Below are 17,091 nucleotides of genomic sequence, written 5' to 3'. Positions count from 1 at the left end.
TTCCTTTGCAGCTTTTGAATTTATACCAATTCATAAAAATACCTCTATAGTCCCTCAGTATGTCCAGCCTCACCAGATACAAGTACAGTTCTCTAGAGGGCTGGATTTTCATCGGAGACTTGACTGGGAAAAGATCTGCTTCTACACTTACATGGTTGTTAGCGGCATCCAGTTCCGCTCCGGATGTCAGACTGAGATCCTCAATTGCTTGCTAGCTGTTGGCTGGAGACTGCCCTCATTTCCTTGCTACGTGGTCCTCTCCTTAGGGAAACTCACAACACAGCATCTTGCTTCTTTAAAGCCAGCAAGAGAAAGTCTCAGCAAGACGGATATTATAATCTTAGTAAGTAATCACATCCATGTAACCAAGTACATCCCATCACCTTTGCTGCGTTCTATTGATTAGATGCAAGTCATAGGTCCCACCCACACTCACAGGAAAGGGATTGCACAAGGACATGAATAGCAGGAGGTAGAGATCATGGGGCCACCTTAGAGTCTGTCCTATATCACAGAACATGGCTTCAGGATAAAAACTAGGGGGAGGTGTCACAGGGGTGCCCAAGGGATCTGTTAGGACCATTTTAGTGAATATTTTTCAAATGACCTGGAAGAGAGGAAAAATAACAAAATTTGCCAGTTTTCCAATGGAAATAACTTTCTAGAGAGTGAGATGTCATGACATTGGGAATAAGGAAAGACTGGTCAATGGAAATCACAAGCAACAACGGTAGCAGCATCATTGGCAAGCAACATGGGGACTTACATCTGAGAACCGTGACACAGAAGCAATAATGGAAACAGTCTAGTGGAGTCTATCAGCAAGACAAGGTGCCTGCCTTAAGGAGTGTCAGGTAGTGCTGCCCCAAGAGGTCAGCAGTGGTGGAGGAAAACACGCTGGTCAACGCCACAGCAGGACAGCAATGAGGGTGTGGTGAAGATTCTTTTCTCAGAGATTGAAGGGAATTCCCTGGCAGTCCAGTGGTTAGGACTCCACACTTTCACCGTTAAGGGCACGGGTGAGAGACTCTGATTGCTTTAAAAGAGAGAGAAAGAGAAAAAAACATTTGTATTCCATTTAATTCAGGCGTATTTGTCATGGGCAAAAACTAAGTAGGTCATAGTATATGGTGGTCAATGCTCAGAAAAGATAACCAACTGATTAATTTCTTACAGACCAAATTAATTAAAAATGCACTTTAATATCAAAAATCCCATAATCTAAAGCTAAACTATATTGTGTTTTATGAGTATTTGCCCTCATTTGTGTTCAAAAAATATTTATTGGGCAGTTATTATGCTAGGAAGTGCTCTAGATGCTTGGAATACAATGTGAACAAAGACAAGTGAGGTCTCTGCTCTCATGGGGCCTATAATAGTGGGAAAGATGAGCATTGAATGAATAGTTACACAAATAGCCATATAACTATTACTGATGACTGCTATAAATGGCAAGAATAGAGTGCTTTGAGAAAAATATAACACGGAGATACAATCTGGCCTGTAGGATCAGGATTGAAGGAAAAGTGACATTCAAACTAAGACCTGAATGATGGGTTTCCCTTGCAAGAGGAGAAAGAGCAGGACAGCAGAGGAAACAACATGTAAGAAGACCATGGGAGGGAAGGAGTTGAGATTTACTAGAGGACGAGGGAGGCCAGTATGGCTGGGACATGGTGACTAGAGCTCAAAATGACAGTAGCATCATGTAGCACCTGGACAGTAAGCATTTTAAAATTTTATCTTAAGGGCAACAAGAAGCCACTGAAAGATTTTGCAAGCCAAAAAAATGACTGCTATGGTCTGAATGTTTGTGTCCCTCCTCAAATTCATATGTTGAATCCTAACCCCCAAAGATCATGGTGTTAGGAGGTAGAGACTTTAGGAGGTGATTAGATCACGAGGGCTGAGCCAACATGAATGGAATTAGTGCTCTTATAAAAGAGGCTCCAGAGAGATCTTTAGCCCTTCAACAATGTGAGGACACAGCAAGCAGTAGTCCACCCACACTGAATCTGCTGGAGCCTTGATTTTGGACTTCCCAGCCCCCAGAACTGTGAGCAATAAATTTCTGTTGTTTATAAGCTACCGGTCTGTGGTATTTTGTTATAGCAGCCGTAACAGACTAAGAAAAATGCCATAACATGATCTCCCTTTAAACTGTCACTCTCATAGCTATTGAAGATTGGACTGGAGAAGGGGCAAGTGTGAACACAGAGTGGCCAGTGAGAAAGCTTTTCGGTTGTCCAGAGAGATACAACAGTGGCTTGGACCAGGGCAATGACAATGCAGATGGAGAGAAGTGGACAAATTCAACACATATTTTGAAGGTAGAAAGATCACTTATTGGACGTGAAGTACCCTTCACAGGGAGATGGAGTTTTCAAGCATGACAACCATGTTTCAGGCATGAGCAACTGGGTGGACAAAGTTACCATTTACTGATAAAAGGAACGCCAAGATGCGCATGGATTTGGGGAGAAGTTGAAAAGGCTTCAGTTAAAAGATATGAGATGGGGCTTCCCTGGTGGCGCAGTGGTTGAGAGTCCGCCTGCCGATGCAGGGGACGCGGGTTTGTGCCCCGGTCCGGGAGGATCCCACATGCTGTGGAGTGGCTGGGCTCGTGAGCCATGGCCGCTGAGCCTGCACGTCTGGAGCCTGTGCTCCGCAATGGGAGAGGCCACAACAGTGAGAGGCCCGCGTACCGCAAAAAAAAAAAAAAAAAAAAAAAAAAAGTGAGATGTTCCCTTCACCAATGGTAGTAATAATAATAATAATAATAAGATTGTAATGATTAGGTAAGAACTGAGCCACATGATTTTTCCTTTTCAAAATAAAATATGCCTTAAGAGTTAGGAGGTAGAATATTTATATGCTGCAGAAGCAGACCAGGATGTTACAGAACAACCTTTGGATTTTGAACAACTTATTTCTGAATGGAAATGCTAATGACATTATCTTAGGTTGGCAATATCCCATAATCAACTCTAGCAAGTTAGTTCTAAGCAGACTGAGCACCCCCCAGTTGACCAATATTACCCTTGCTGATATAGTAGCTCCCAGAAAGTAAAACCTTTGGAACTAGGACCAAACAACTCTTTCAGAGTTTGTAGAACACAAATTAAAATCATGAATGACCAAACATTTCTCTTCTGAATATAAGAGAACATTTCTGAGCTCTCGTCCAACTACCTGAGGATAGCAGGAGACCGTTTCTCTAAGTGAGAATAAAGCTTATTCTGCCAGCATTATTATAATGTGTCACTGCCAAGTGATGCCCATATTGTGAAAGTATTTTCTGTGTTAACATTTCAAAAAATTGATTTGTTCAAGTGTGTTTTGCTTTTCCATGTTGGTTGGCCTGTCAAGTCAAACATTGTGAGGTTGCTAGAAACAGCACTGTGTCTTATTCAACTTTGAGCCATAGATGATGTTCAATGAATGTTTGCTGGGTAAAGAAATGAATGTTTATTGTGTGGAATGTAAAAAAAATGCAGAAATATGATAAGTGAATTCAATATAGATAAGTGTTAAGATAAATGCATTGGAAGAAAATAGCTCAGATTGCACTAATGAAATACTAGGTTCTGAGCTATCAAAATACAACCAAAAAAAAAAAAAATCTAGAACATAAATAACTGGTTTATGGAAAATATCTATTCTGTGTTTCTCTAGGATAGCAGCTTAAAGCAATGAACTGTAAACAGAAACTCCATTCACCATGACTTTAGAAATGTAGTATTCGGATATCAAAAACAAACAGGCATTGACCATAAAGAGACAATTTTTAATGTGAAAAAAAATCAGACAGCAGTGCATACAAAGTTTCACACTTACAACTGGTTTATAAAAATAGAAAGTGGACTTATTTTGTAATACATCTGTCTCTTTGGAAACTTCTGTCAAGATAATAATTACTTTAAACAGTCATTCGAATTCTGTGATATTGAGGGAGGAAGAATATTTCATAAAATATAAATTAGAAGGAATTGGTTCAAATCTCTGATGAATGATTCACTTATAACCATTTGTTTCCATAGTTTGGTTTCTTTAGCATGGTTAAATTGTAACCTACCTGGTACCTATTCAGTGATCCACAACAGAGCACTCTAATTTTTATTGTGCAATCATTTATAAACCTTGGATTGTAGCCACATTACATGTAAACACCACCAATGATGACTCTTAGGAAAGCAGTGCTATGTGGTTCTTTCCAACAGTGCTGAAGCTATAGCCCAACATGGTTTTTTTTTGGTCCTTAAAGACTAAGATTGAGTTACAAAAGGATTAATTCACCACCTGCTCTTCAACTTTAGCTTCAGAAACTGTTGTGTTTTTCAAAGAGAAACGAAGATTGGGGAGCAGATCTGGGAGGAAGATTTGGTTTATTACTGGATAAACTAACGTTTGATTTTCTTTGCATATTTTTACCACATGCATGTATTATCTTACGATAACCGCAAAGCCACATTTTTTTTCAAGTTAGCTACCTTTTAAAAAACTACGTAAGTAATAGTTGTTGTTGTTCAGTCTCTGCTTTCCCCAAAGTTCCATAGAACTTACTGATATTCTTACTATAAAATTCTCTATTATATTATGTAAAAAACAAAGCTGAACCTCTACATAGTCAATCGGAGCAAGTTAATTCTCTGTATTCCCAGGATCATGATACCAAAAATAAACTGAACTCTTCAAAATTCAAGGCTCTTTTAAGCAAATGTTTTGATCCCAATCCCAACAACTCTTTGTTGAAGCTGCTCATAGGAAATGAAACGAGCTGAGATGAATTGAGTTGGATTGTCTTTTATTTCTTAACCTCAAGCTCCAATCAACGTGCTGTAAGCAGAGGAAATGCATTAAAAAAAAAAAAGACTGAGAATCTGGACAAGTATTGACGGGATTCAGTCACTGGGTAAGAAAGGACTGGCTGGCTGTGTCAGTCACTGACGTTAAGGTGATAGGAAGCAAAGCAAGTTGAAGTCACCTGGGGTCCAGGGTCCAAATTCACCCTGGAAATGAGCCCCAGATAAATTAGCTAATGTTATCTGTGCTCTTCTGTGGCTCAGTTGTATTAGTAAGTTAACTTATTAAAGAATAGTGGGCAAAGAGACCTAGATCACCTCCATTTCCTTTCTTGGTGAGGTAGGCCCACTTAGGGCTCCAAAGTTCAAGTCCGCAATTGCTTTGGAGAAGTCAAAATCAGAACCTAGGGCTTCTCTGTTCACCAAAATCGGGTTTAAAAAAAAATGTTTTCTTTCTCCTTCAGCTCTATGTTGGTTCAAAAATATGGAACCAGTTATGGAGAAAAATACTTTGCTGACAAAGCCATCCTTTTTCCTTTAAGACTTTTCAACATTCATCTAGCCTGATGTTTTTGTGCAAAAAAAAAAAAAAAAAAAAAATTAGGCATTAGGAAGGTTTTCCAGGATGATCTACACTAAAATACACAGCCTTTGCACATAGTCCAAATTTCTCTCTAATTAGCCTTAAGATTTCATATTTGTGGTTTTCAGCGAGGGTGGGACAGGCTTGACCTGTGTACTATAGTTTGGAAAATATACCACGGTGATTTGAATATATCAAGTCGGTACCTATCCAACTCTAGTGGACACATTCACACACAAGCACAAAAGCCAGGGTCTCTGTCAGTACATCTCAGATTTTATCCCATTGCATTCCAGTGCCTTCTCACAGTAGAACAACTCATCCATCAACTGAACAGATTTTATCAAGCTTAATTTTCTTGGCAAGCTTAGTTTTCTTGGATTGTATTAGGAAAACAGTAGTCATATTCAATACACTTTTTAAAATTACACATGCTGTCCCATCATGAGAATAATTGTTCTGAGTTTACCATTCAATTCCTCTGCTAACACACCCTTTCCTTAAGTATGTTCCTCACACCTTTATGATGGCAAAATTCCAAATTCATAATAATGCAATGTGACATCACAAAAGATTGCTCTAATACATTTTGGGTGAGTTTCTACATAAATATAATGTCTCCATAATACATTGTGACATTTGCTGCCACTTGTTAAATTCACTTTTATGGTTTTGGCTTCCAAAAAAATTGTATTCGCTTTTCACGAAAATCCCACGTAGTAAGGCACCACAGAATTTGGATTGAAACTATAGGGTCTGAGATTTAAATGATAATTCTCTACTGAATCAGCCACAAAATTATAAAGTGAAATTTTCATAGTTTATTTAAAGTAATCATCTTTATTAAAATCATTCGACACTTATTATTTTAAATTATTTCAAAGCCACTTTGAAAAGTACAGTCGGCACTTGAATAACACTGGGGGTAAAGAGTGCCAACTCTCTGCAAAGTTGAAAACCTGCGTATAGTCAGCCCTCCATTTAATTCGTTCCTCTGTATCCGCAGTTGTGCATTCTCCAACTGAACAAATTATGGATGGGGTAGTACTGTACTATTTACTATTGAAAAAACTCCGTGTATAAATGGACCCATGAAGTTCAAACCCATGTTGTTGAAGGGTCAATTGTAAAGAAATTCCACACCTTTATTAATAAACCTGCCACGGGAAGTCTGTGGTGTGATCCTCAATGCACGAACCCTGGAGCCAGGCTGTAGAGTGGGAACCTAACTTCTGCTATTTTAATTTCTATTTTTTTCTTGAGTTCTATCACTTCCATTTTGAATTCTAATTTATTTTGCTCTTTTATTTCTTATATATGTATTTTTTAATGTATTTTACCTCATTTTGGAATAATATAGTATTTCAGATCTGCTTATTGAGTATGTCTTTCTGACGTGCTTTTAATGTCTGCATGAATGTTATTTTACTCCTTATTCTTTTTCCTTATAATAACTTTGTATAGCATCAGATCTTGATATTTTCTTGTTGCTCATTTTTATATGAATTTAGTTTTATTGAATTTTAAGAAGAAAGCTTTGTTCAGATAACTTTTATAACTTTGTTCAAAATAGGGCAGCTTGCTTTCAGATGTTTCCTGATTGTTCTCCTTTCCCACATTAGTCTAGACCTTTTTTTCCTTTTTTTTTAATTGAAGTACAGTTGATTTATAATACTGTGTTAGTTTTAGGTGTACAGTAAAGTGATTTAGTTATATATATATATTTCAGATTATTTTCCATTATAGCTTATTACAAGATATTGAATATATTTCCCTGTGCTATACAGTAAATCCTTGTTGCTTTTCTATTTTATGTATAGTAGTTTGTATCTGTTAATGCCAAATTCCTAATTGATCCCTCCTCCCACTTTCCCCTTCGGTAACCGTATGTTTGTTTTCTATGTCTGTGAGTCTGTTTCTGTTTTGCATATATATTCATTTGTATTATTCTCTAGATTCCACAAATATGTGATATCATAGAGTATTTGTCTTTGTCTGACTTACTTCAGTAAGTATAATAATCCCCAGGTCCATCCACATTGCTGCAAATGGCAAAATTTCATTCTTCTTTATGGCTGATAGTCCACTGTATGTATATATACACCACATCTTATTAAGCCAGTCATCTGTTAAGGGGCACTTGGGTTGCTTCCATGTCTTGGCTATTGTAAATAGTGCTGCTATGAACATTGGGATACATGTATCTTTTCAAATTAGAGTTTTCATTTTTTTTCTGGATGTATACCCAAGAGGGGAATTGCGGGATCATATGATAGCTCTATTATCAGTTTTTTAAGGAAACTCCATACTGTTTTCCATAGTGACTGCACCAATTTACTTTCCCACCGACAGTGTAAGAGGGTTCCCTTTTCTCCACACACTCTTCAGCATTTATTATTTGTAGACTTTTTGATGATGGCCATTCTGACCAGTGTGAAGTGACACCTCATTGTGGTTTTGATTTGCATTTCTCTAATAGTTAGCCATGTGGAGCATCTTTTCATGTGCCTGTTGGCCATCGGTATGTCTTCTTTGGAGAAATGTCTATTTAGGTCTTCTGCCCATTTTTTGATTGGGTTGTTTGTTTTTTTGATATTGAGTTGTATGAGATGTTTGTATATTTTGGATATTAGCCCCTTGTCGGTTGCATCATTTGCAAATGTTTTCTCCCATTCAGTAGGTTGTCTTTGTTTTGTTGATGATTTCCTTTGCTGTGCAAAAGCTTTTAAGTTTGATTCGGTTCTATTCATTTATTTTTGTTTTTATTTCTTTTGCCTTGGGAGACTGACCTAAGAAAATATTGCTACAATTTATGTCAGAGAATATTTTGCCTATGTTCTTTACTAGGAGTTTTATGGTGTCATGTCTTATATTTAGCGGACTTTCTCTTTCTTGACTGTGCCTGTCCTGCTAGATTTTTTTTTTTTTTTTTTTCCGGTACGCGGGCCTCTCACTGTTGTGGCCTCTCCCGTTGCAGAGCACAGGCTCTGGACACGCAGGCTCAGCGGCCATGGCTCACGGGCCTAGCTGGCCCGCGGCATGTGGGATCCTCCTGGACCGGGGCACGAACCCATGTCCCCTGCATCGGCAGGCGGACTCTCAACCACTGCGCCACCGGGGAAGCCCCTCCTAGATTTTGATTATGCTTCCAATCATTTATGTTCAGTGTGAAGCCCCAGCCTTGAGGCAAAACTAATGCGTCAGGTTTTTTGTTTTTGTTTATTTATTTATTTATTTATGGTTGCGTTGGCCTTCGTTGCTGTGCGCGGGCTTCTCATCACGGTGGCGTCTCTTGTTGTGGAGCATGGGCTCTAGGCACGCGGGCTTCAGTAGTTGTGGCACGCAGGCTCAGTAGTTGTGGCTCATGGGCTCTAGAGCACAGGCTCAGTAGTTGTGGTGCACGGGCTTAGTTGCTCTGTGGCATGTGGGATCTTCCCAGACCAGGGCTCAAACCTGTGTCCCCTGCATTGGCAGGTGGATTCTTAACCACTGCGCCACCAGGGAAGCCCCTAATGGGTCAGTTTTGAGAATTAATGGGATTACAACACTCTGGCCTGTGGGCCTTACCTTGAGATCCTCAGTTTCCTAGCCACCTACTAGCTGTGTGACCTTGGACAAAAATTGCTGTACCTTTCTATGCCTCCATTTCTCCTTTCATAAGATGAAAAAAGTAATAGGATGATCAGTTTTCATTCAAGGTGGTTAACACATTGACACCCAGGGATCACTTTTTGAATGTTTGGTTAATAAGTAAAATATCTATTTGCTCCTTCTTTATGAACTCATCTTTAAGTTGTAGAAGATCTGAGGTCATCCGATCACAACTATCCAAAATCCCCAGTGCTTCAAGGAGTCTATTCATGGTCTAGCCATAGTTAAAGCTTTAATTTACCCACCCAACATACCTCACACCATTTTGGTTATTAATAAAAGATTCAAGAGAAAGGAAAACTGCTCAATGTCATCCTACTAAGGACACAAATGCCCTTACTTTGGTGTTGAGTCATTTCTTGTTACATTTTTTTCATTTTTTTCTTCCCTAGGCTCTCTAGAAACTTGAAGGTAACTTTATTTGTACATAATCAAATAGGACTTCTCAACACCTGGTACTTGAGCAAAAGGGGCAAACGATCTTTTTAGAATGGCCCTGGAAAACCTTTTCTTAAAAGTCCAGAGCATTTTTTTAGATGTTTCTGAAGTTTTCATTTTTTATAGCTTATGATTTACTGCTGAAAATTTGTATGATCTATAGTAAGACTGTGCCATTTCTTTAACCTGTTGGATCGTATGTTTTCCCTTTTAAGCAATGTTGTTTTAAAACTTATGAATACAAAAAAGGCTAATCAACCAGATTTTTGGAATTCAGGTTGCCAAAAAGCATTTTTCTACATCAACCTAGGATTTATCTACAAAAATATGACCCCAAAAAAGGGTGTGTGGAGGAACTCATGACAGCTAAATGTAATGTGTGGTCCTGGTTTGAATCCTGGACCAGAAAAAATGTTTTCTTCTTTTTCTATAATTATTGGGAATTGATGAAATTTAAATAATGTCTATAGAGAGCAATATTGTATCAATTTTCCTGATTTAGATAATCACGCTGTGATTGTATAAAAGAATGAACACAAAACATTTGGGGAAAGAGGCATCATGCCTGCAACTTAGTCTTGAAGAGTTCAGAAAAAAGAGAGGATGTGAAAGCAAATGTGGTAAAATGTTAACATTTGGGGACTCTGGGTGAAGGGTATAGAGGAATTTTTTGTACTGTTCTCTTACAAGTTAGTGAAAGTCTGAAACTGTTTCAAAATAAAAAGGATTTTTAAAAGTTGGGGGGTTAAGGGCAGAAAGATAGTAAGATTAATGTTGGTAGGGGCACTTTGAGCATTTACAGTATCCCTGAATGTTGCATGTGGAAACAAAAACCTTATTTTAATAGAAAAGTTGGGGGCTTAGAATGCCTCAAATATCTTGACTAGGATTCCAGAACAAAGTCGCTCCCCGGAAGTATTCACTTTGATAGGTGCACCGATATTTGAGTCAGTAAACTGCCGTTCCATATTAGCTGAATCAGTGATATCCTAGTGAGCTAATAACTCAGGCTAAGGTCATTAGAAATAGCAGGCACTATCAGATTGGCAGAGATGAAGCTGAGTTATTACGCTCAGCTAGCGTGTGGAGCAACGATGGTGCTTGTAATCTGTTGTGGGATTTAGATTGGTATAATCTGGTATAATCTTTTTTAAGGAGCAATCGGGTAGTATGTATCACATTTTAAATGTTCATACCCTTTGACTCAGCAATTTTACTTCTAGAAATTTGTCCTAAGGAAATAGTGGGGTAAGTGAACAAAGATGTATATTCAAGGATGTTCACTCTGTCACAGTAAAAAACAGGAGACCTTATGTGTCCATCAGTAGGAGATTAAATAAATAATGGTTTATCCATACAAGAAAACATTCTTCATACATCACAAAGTATGAGATAACTGACAAGGAGCAATATCTCTAATACATTAAATAAAAAGTAGGTTGCAGAATAGTATGTATAATATGATCCTATGTATATTTGCATTACTTATTTACATTTAAAGTAGAGATATTACATAGGCATTTATTTTTAAAGAGTGAAGAAACATATGCCAAAAAGCATATGGTAGGTAGAGCGTTAGAAGTGTATACATTGCATTATCCATGGCAGACTATGTAATTTGCAAGTCCCAGTGCAAAATGAAAAGGGGGAGCCTCTCAATAAAAAAAATTAAGAATTTCAAGATAGTGACAGCAATCATTAAGGCAAATGTGGGGCCCTTCTACGTGCAGAGCCCAATGTGACTATATAGGTCACATGTCCATGAAGCTGGCCCTACATATACACTGTACTATACACTTAGATATATACTGCACTATACTATACATTATACTACAAAGTATATGCTAAGATATACAATACACTAAGTGGTAGTGTATGGAAGGGTGGGTGGAAATATACATGTTGTCTATCCACCTCTTTGTTATTTTGGGTATTATAATAAGGGCAATACTTTGTGATAAGGGCAATTCAGAGTGTGTTTAAATTATTCCTAAAAGGAGCTAGCATGTTAAGGGTGCCAAGATTAACAATTTGCCAGTGTACCCTTTAGATCACTTTGCATGCCACAAGAGTGCCTCCAAGAGGACTGCCACAGATTCAATGAGGAGAGATGTGCATCTCTCAAGAGAAATGTCTGTGGCAAATTTGAATTACTTTTAAAGAGGTTCCACTTTAATGGCTATCAGGACAGATAAATGATGAGTGATCTTTTTCTTCTTGGCATGTGGCAAGTAGAAGGAAAAAAAGAACAAAAACTATAAACACGCATTTCCTATCTCTAGAAATTAAATAGCTCTTCTAGGCCGTCTGGGTATCCATAAATATTTTTCTACTGCTCTAATTGTTCTTTTTATTTTTGGCTGCATTGGGTATTCGTTGCTGTGTGCGGGCTTTCTCTAGCTGCAGCGAGCGGGGGCTACTCTTTGTTGCAGTGCACAGGCTTCTCCTTGTGGTGGCTTCTCTTGTGGAGCACAGGCTCTAGGCGCGCGTGCTTCAGTAGTTGCAGTACGTGGGCTCAGTAGTTGCGGTGCGCAGGCCCTAAGGCACGCAGGCTTCAGTAGTTGTGGCGGCGGTCTCAGTAGTTGTGGCGCTCAGGCTCAGTAGTGGCACACGGGCTTAGTTGCTCCATGGCATGTGGGATCTTCCCAGACCGGGGATCGAACCCACGTCCCCTGCATTGGCAGGCAGATTCTTAACCACTGTGCCACCAGGGAAGTCCCTCTAATGGTTCTGTGATAGACTTGAATTAACCAAATAATAGTATTGCTAGTCATTAGTTGACTGTCTACAAGCTAAATGCTCCTCTGATACTTCTCTTTATAAGTAGAACTAAAAACCTGGGAAGTCTAATTTGGGATCAGCATGGTAGCTTATGTTCTGTCACGTAGAACATCAAGGTTTGATCAGGCAGATCCTAGGGATGTAGCCAAAAAGGCAAGAGGATAAGACATTCTAATATCTAACAGGCTTTAAATATGATGGTCTAACACTAACCAGGCCCTGATTCTCAATAGTTTTTATAGGGCCTAATGAGTGAGTGTTGGGATAAGCATGTAGGTGAAAGGACAAGGATTTCCAGGGTTCAACCAAGTGGGGAAGAGGTGAGAAAAACATTAAAAGATTTGTTAAAGATTTTATTTTGAAGTCCATCATAAGGTAACTAAGTCTAACTGACACACCAGGAGTTCCAGACCTTTGACTCTGTAGGCATCTGGAAAATTTGTTGAAACTATTAGAGAAGTTTTCCAAGAGACTTCAGGGTTTTGTATAAAATAGCGACAGAACTATAAATAGAAAGCTGATAAATCCTATGAGGTGTTATGTATTTCAAGGCTAATTTCTATGTCTTGAATGTGTTCAATCTTGTACTATTTTTAAATTCATTTTCTAGAATTATATGTGTATACATGGTACCATGTGTCACATCTAATTTATGCTCAGTAATAGGGAAAAACAACTAATAAATACATCAGAGTTCTACTTATATGTGATTCTCCAAGGCAGTCAATTGTTTTAGGGCATCAGTTCTGTCTTCATTAAGGTTATTAAAATCACTCGTATTCATGAGAATTAATTTTCACCCATCTGACTAGCACTACTATTCTCAAATTTCAAAAAAGGACCCATAATCCAGGTGTAAGACATTACTGAAGGTGGGAATCTATCATTTTCACAAATTAAAAAAAAAAAAGAGCTCCATTAATGCATCTGCCCTTTTTTGGTCTATAGATATTTAACTGCTTTGATCTTAAATATTACAATGACTTTTTCTTTTAAATGATATTATATACACACATGTGTTTGACATGAAGAAATTTCTAATGATATCCTCTGAAGACTGAATGGGTTATGATTTAAGAAACATCGAATTCCCCATTAATGAATGTGTTGCCCTTGATGAGAATGTTGAAGTGAGAATTCAAGCACAAAGTAGGTGGTTGAACTAGTTAACACGTGTGCTCTTTTCCAACTCTGAGACATCATGAATGTGAAACAATTCTTACAGGTCTTGAACAGGGCAGAAGATGGTCACAGGGAGATGGGAAAGGAGGCAAATAAGAGAGACACCATGAAGATATCCTATTAATTCTATACCATCTGTTCTTGATTGTACATGGAATGGCCGGAGAAAAGGATGAAGAATCAATAACACTTAATGTTTTCAGCTCAAGAAACTAAGTAGAGTAGCACCATTAAGAGAAATGAGAAAGGATTAAGAATTAACAAGTTTTCCTTTTTTCATTGTTTTGATTGTGAAGGAATCCCCTTGAACAGGGTGACTAAAAATAAAATTAACTCTGCATTTCTGTTTTGTTTGTTGGTATCAGAGACTGTTCTAGGAGACCAGTCAAGATGTGGCAGGAGAACCCATTCCTGACTGGACCTGCGAGGGTGTGGCCCCGAGGAGGCGGCTATAGAGGAAAACCTGGCAAACAGGCTAGAATTCAGGAGCCGAGGAAGAACAGTTAATGGAGACATGCTCTGCCTCTTTGCAGATTGACTCAAGAACTGGGACTGGCCTGAGCCTTCAAGGAGCTAGGCAAGTGGCAGAGGATATGGGATTTAACCTAACAACAAGGAACTCAGAATAGACTTTACAGGCTCAATGGAGCTAATCTTTTAGAAGAATGTCATCAATGGTATCCGAGAAAACTCAAGGGAAAAACGGAGGCAGAAAGGGGACTCAGGAAAGTACTGCATCAATCTATTCAGAAAGTAACATGGAATTGGATATTACTGACCTGTAAATTCTATCCTTGAAACATTAATTATGTGGTACATTCTTCGAGTAAGAGTCATATAACCGTTATTTTATATTTGCAGTACTTTGAAAATTTACATGACATATTACCATCTATTACTGTGATGCTTAATTATACTTATTTAACTCTATCCTTACCTTAGGCTGAAACCACCTTAAATGGGATGGCAGGCCAGATCTAGTAGTTCTCAAAGTATGTTCCAGGAACCAGTACAAGCAGCATCAAGTGAGCACTTGTTAGAAATTCAAATCTTTAGATGCTATCCCAGACCTACTGAATCACAAACTCTGTGGATGGAGTCTACCAATTGGGGTTTTAAGTCTTGCAAGTGGTTCTAAAACACTCTAAGGTTTGACAGCCACTTCTTCAGGCATTTCAGACTTAGACCTCTTTAGAGCCTGTTTAAGAAAAAAATACTCTTCTGTTTTCTGTCAACTCACAGCACTACTCTCACTTCAGATCACCAAATGTGTGATTTTTTTTCCCCACACCAAACAATTCTGCCACACCAGCTGGGTGACCTACATTTAAACTGAGTTCTGACACTACCTGGAGATAGTGTCAGATTCAACAGGTTAAAGTCTTGTGGGACTGAGCCCCACTCCCTGACATCAGTCACCAGTTGCAAGTTCAAGTTGTTACCTGTGCTTCTGACCTATAAGCAGTAAATTGGGGGCTCATATAACCCCATCCTGGGGCTTGATTAATTTGCTAGAGCAGCTCACACAACTCAAGAAAACAGTTTACTTACTGGATTGCCAGTTTATTATAAAAGAATATAACTCAGGAACAGCCAGGTGGAAGAGGTACATAGGGTTCAGTATGGGGAAAGGACTCAGCTTCCATGCCCTGTCTAGGCTCACTACCCTCTCAGCACCTCCACGTATTCACCAACATGGAAGCTCTTCAAACCAGTTGGTTTTGGGTTTTTATGGAGGCTTCATTAGCCACTGATTCAACCTCCAGTCCCTCTCCCCTCACCAGAGGTCCCTATCCTTAGGAGCTTTCCGAAAGTCATCATATTAACATAAACTCAGAGGTGGTTGAAAGGATACCTGTTTCATTCTGGAGATATTTCAGAAGCTGAGAAGGAAAGGTATCCCTATAACCCTTATTGCTCAGGAAACTACAAAGGTTTTAGGAATTATGTGCCAAAACTGTGGAGGAAGACCAAATATATATTTTTTAAATCACAATATCATTGTGGTCTGGCAGAGATTTTTGTTAAAAACCAGCGAGGTGGGAATTCCCTGGTAATCCAGTGGTTAGGACTCTGTGCTTTGACTGCTGAGGGCCTGGGTTCAATCCGAGGCCAAAAAAAAAAAAAAAAACCAGGGAGGCAAAATGGTTTTTTTGTCTGTTCAGGCTGCTATAACAAAATGTCATAGACTGGGTAGCTTACTTATAAACAACAGAAATTTATTTCTCACAGTTCTGGAAGCTGGGAAGTCCAAGATCAAGGTGATGGCCAATTCAATGTCTAGTGAGAAGCTGCTAGTGAGAAGCTGCTTCCTCATAGACCATAGTCTTCTCACTGTAATCTCATTTGGCGGAAGGGATGAGAGAGCTCCCTGGGGCCTCTTTTATAGGGGAACTTAATCCCATTCATCATGACCTAATCACCCCCAAAGGCCCCACCTCCAAACACTATCACATTGGGGATGAGGTTTCAACATATGAATTTTGCGGGGGCACAAACATTCAGTCCATAACAATGGCTAACTATAAATAGTGGGGGTTTGCAGCTGGTCAGGCCTGGAGTCAAACTGGGGCTCCAGTACTTGTTAGTTGTATAGGATCTTGAGCGAGTTGCTTAGCCTTTCTGAACCTCAGATTCCTCACACAGAAAATAGAAACAATAATATCTACCTTGAGAGGTTACTATGAACTCTGAAGTCTATGTACCTAGATGGTAATCAGGAGTGCTGACTCTGGTGTCAGACCCAGTTCAAATGCCAGCTCTTCTATTGACTGTGTGATCTTGGGAAAATTACTAAACCTCTCTGTGTTTCAGATTTCTCATCTGTAAAGTGAGTAATAATATACTTTCTTCATAGGGTTGTTGTGAGGATTCAATGAGTCAATATTATCAATGGCTTAGAAGACTGCCTGTCCCATAATTGCTCAATAATTATGTTTATAATAATAGAAATACAAATAACAACACTGATAATAATAAAATACATCACATAGAATACCTAGACCTAGAATATGGTAGATATTAAATATTTGGTAGCAATTATTATTACTATTATTAAAAATTTTTTGGCTTCACTGCATGGCTTATGGAATCTTAGTTCCCCAACCTGGACCCTTGGCAGTGAAAGCGCCAAGTCCTAAACACTGGACCACCAGGGAATTCCCAGTAGCAATTATTATTGTTATCATTATAAAATTCTCAACAAGCATAGGGTTATAAGAGGCTCCAGTATATAGGCACCCCCTGATACTTTCATATAGTCTTTACATTCTAATGACTCCCGTCCCCTATGAATAAGCTCTATGGATTATATCAACATCAATTTTCTAGTTTTGATAGTGTACTATAGTTACTCAAGATGCTACCATGGGAGGAGATGGAGCTGAGTAAAGGGTATATAGAACCTCCCTGTACATTTTTTATTTTTTTGGAAATGCCTGTGAATCTGTAATTATTAAAAAATAAAAAGTAAAGAAGAAAAAAAAAAAAGATAGGGGTAGGGAGCTTGCCTGAAGTGAGATCTACTGGGGCAAGAGGTTGGGCCCATTTCCTTATTTCTCAGCCCCTAGAATCCTAACATTCCTCTTTACCAGTTTGGGCTACTGGAAGCCATGGGAGCCTGACTAGTGAGAGCTAGCCCAGGTTCCCATAACA

The 17,091-nt window shown here is 38.7% G+C and overlaps 1 long non-coding RNA gene across 1 annotated transcript; it reads left to right on the top strand.

The window, feature by feature from the left end:
* Positions 1-207: 207 nt before the first annotated feature.
* On the top strand, positions 208-16,994 carry LOC137224870 (uncharacterized). The gene is made up of 2 exons (XR_010943545.1): positions 208-2,330; positions 13,803-16,994. It is a non-coding gene; the product is annotated as an uncharacterized lncRNA (long non-coding RNA).
* The last annotated feature ends 97 nt before the right edge of the window (positions 16,995-17,091 follow it).

This window comes from Pseudorca crassidens, chromosome 5, assembly GCF_039906515.1.
Source record: "Pseudorca crassidens isolate mPseCra1 chromosome 5, mPseCra1.hap1, whole genome shotgun sequence".
In the NCBI taxonomy this organism is placed as follows: Eukaryota; Metazoa; Chordata; class Mammalia; order Artiodactyla; family Delphinidae; genus Pseudorca; species Pseudorca crassidens.
Note: the sequence above shows the minus strand (reverse complement) of the source record. Positions and strands in the feature narration are given on the sequence as shown.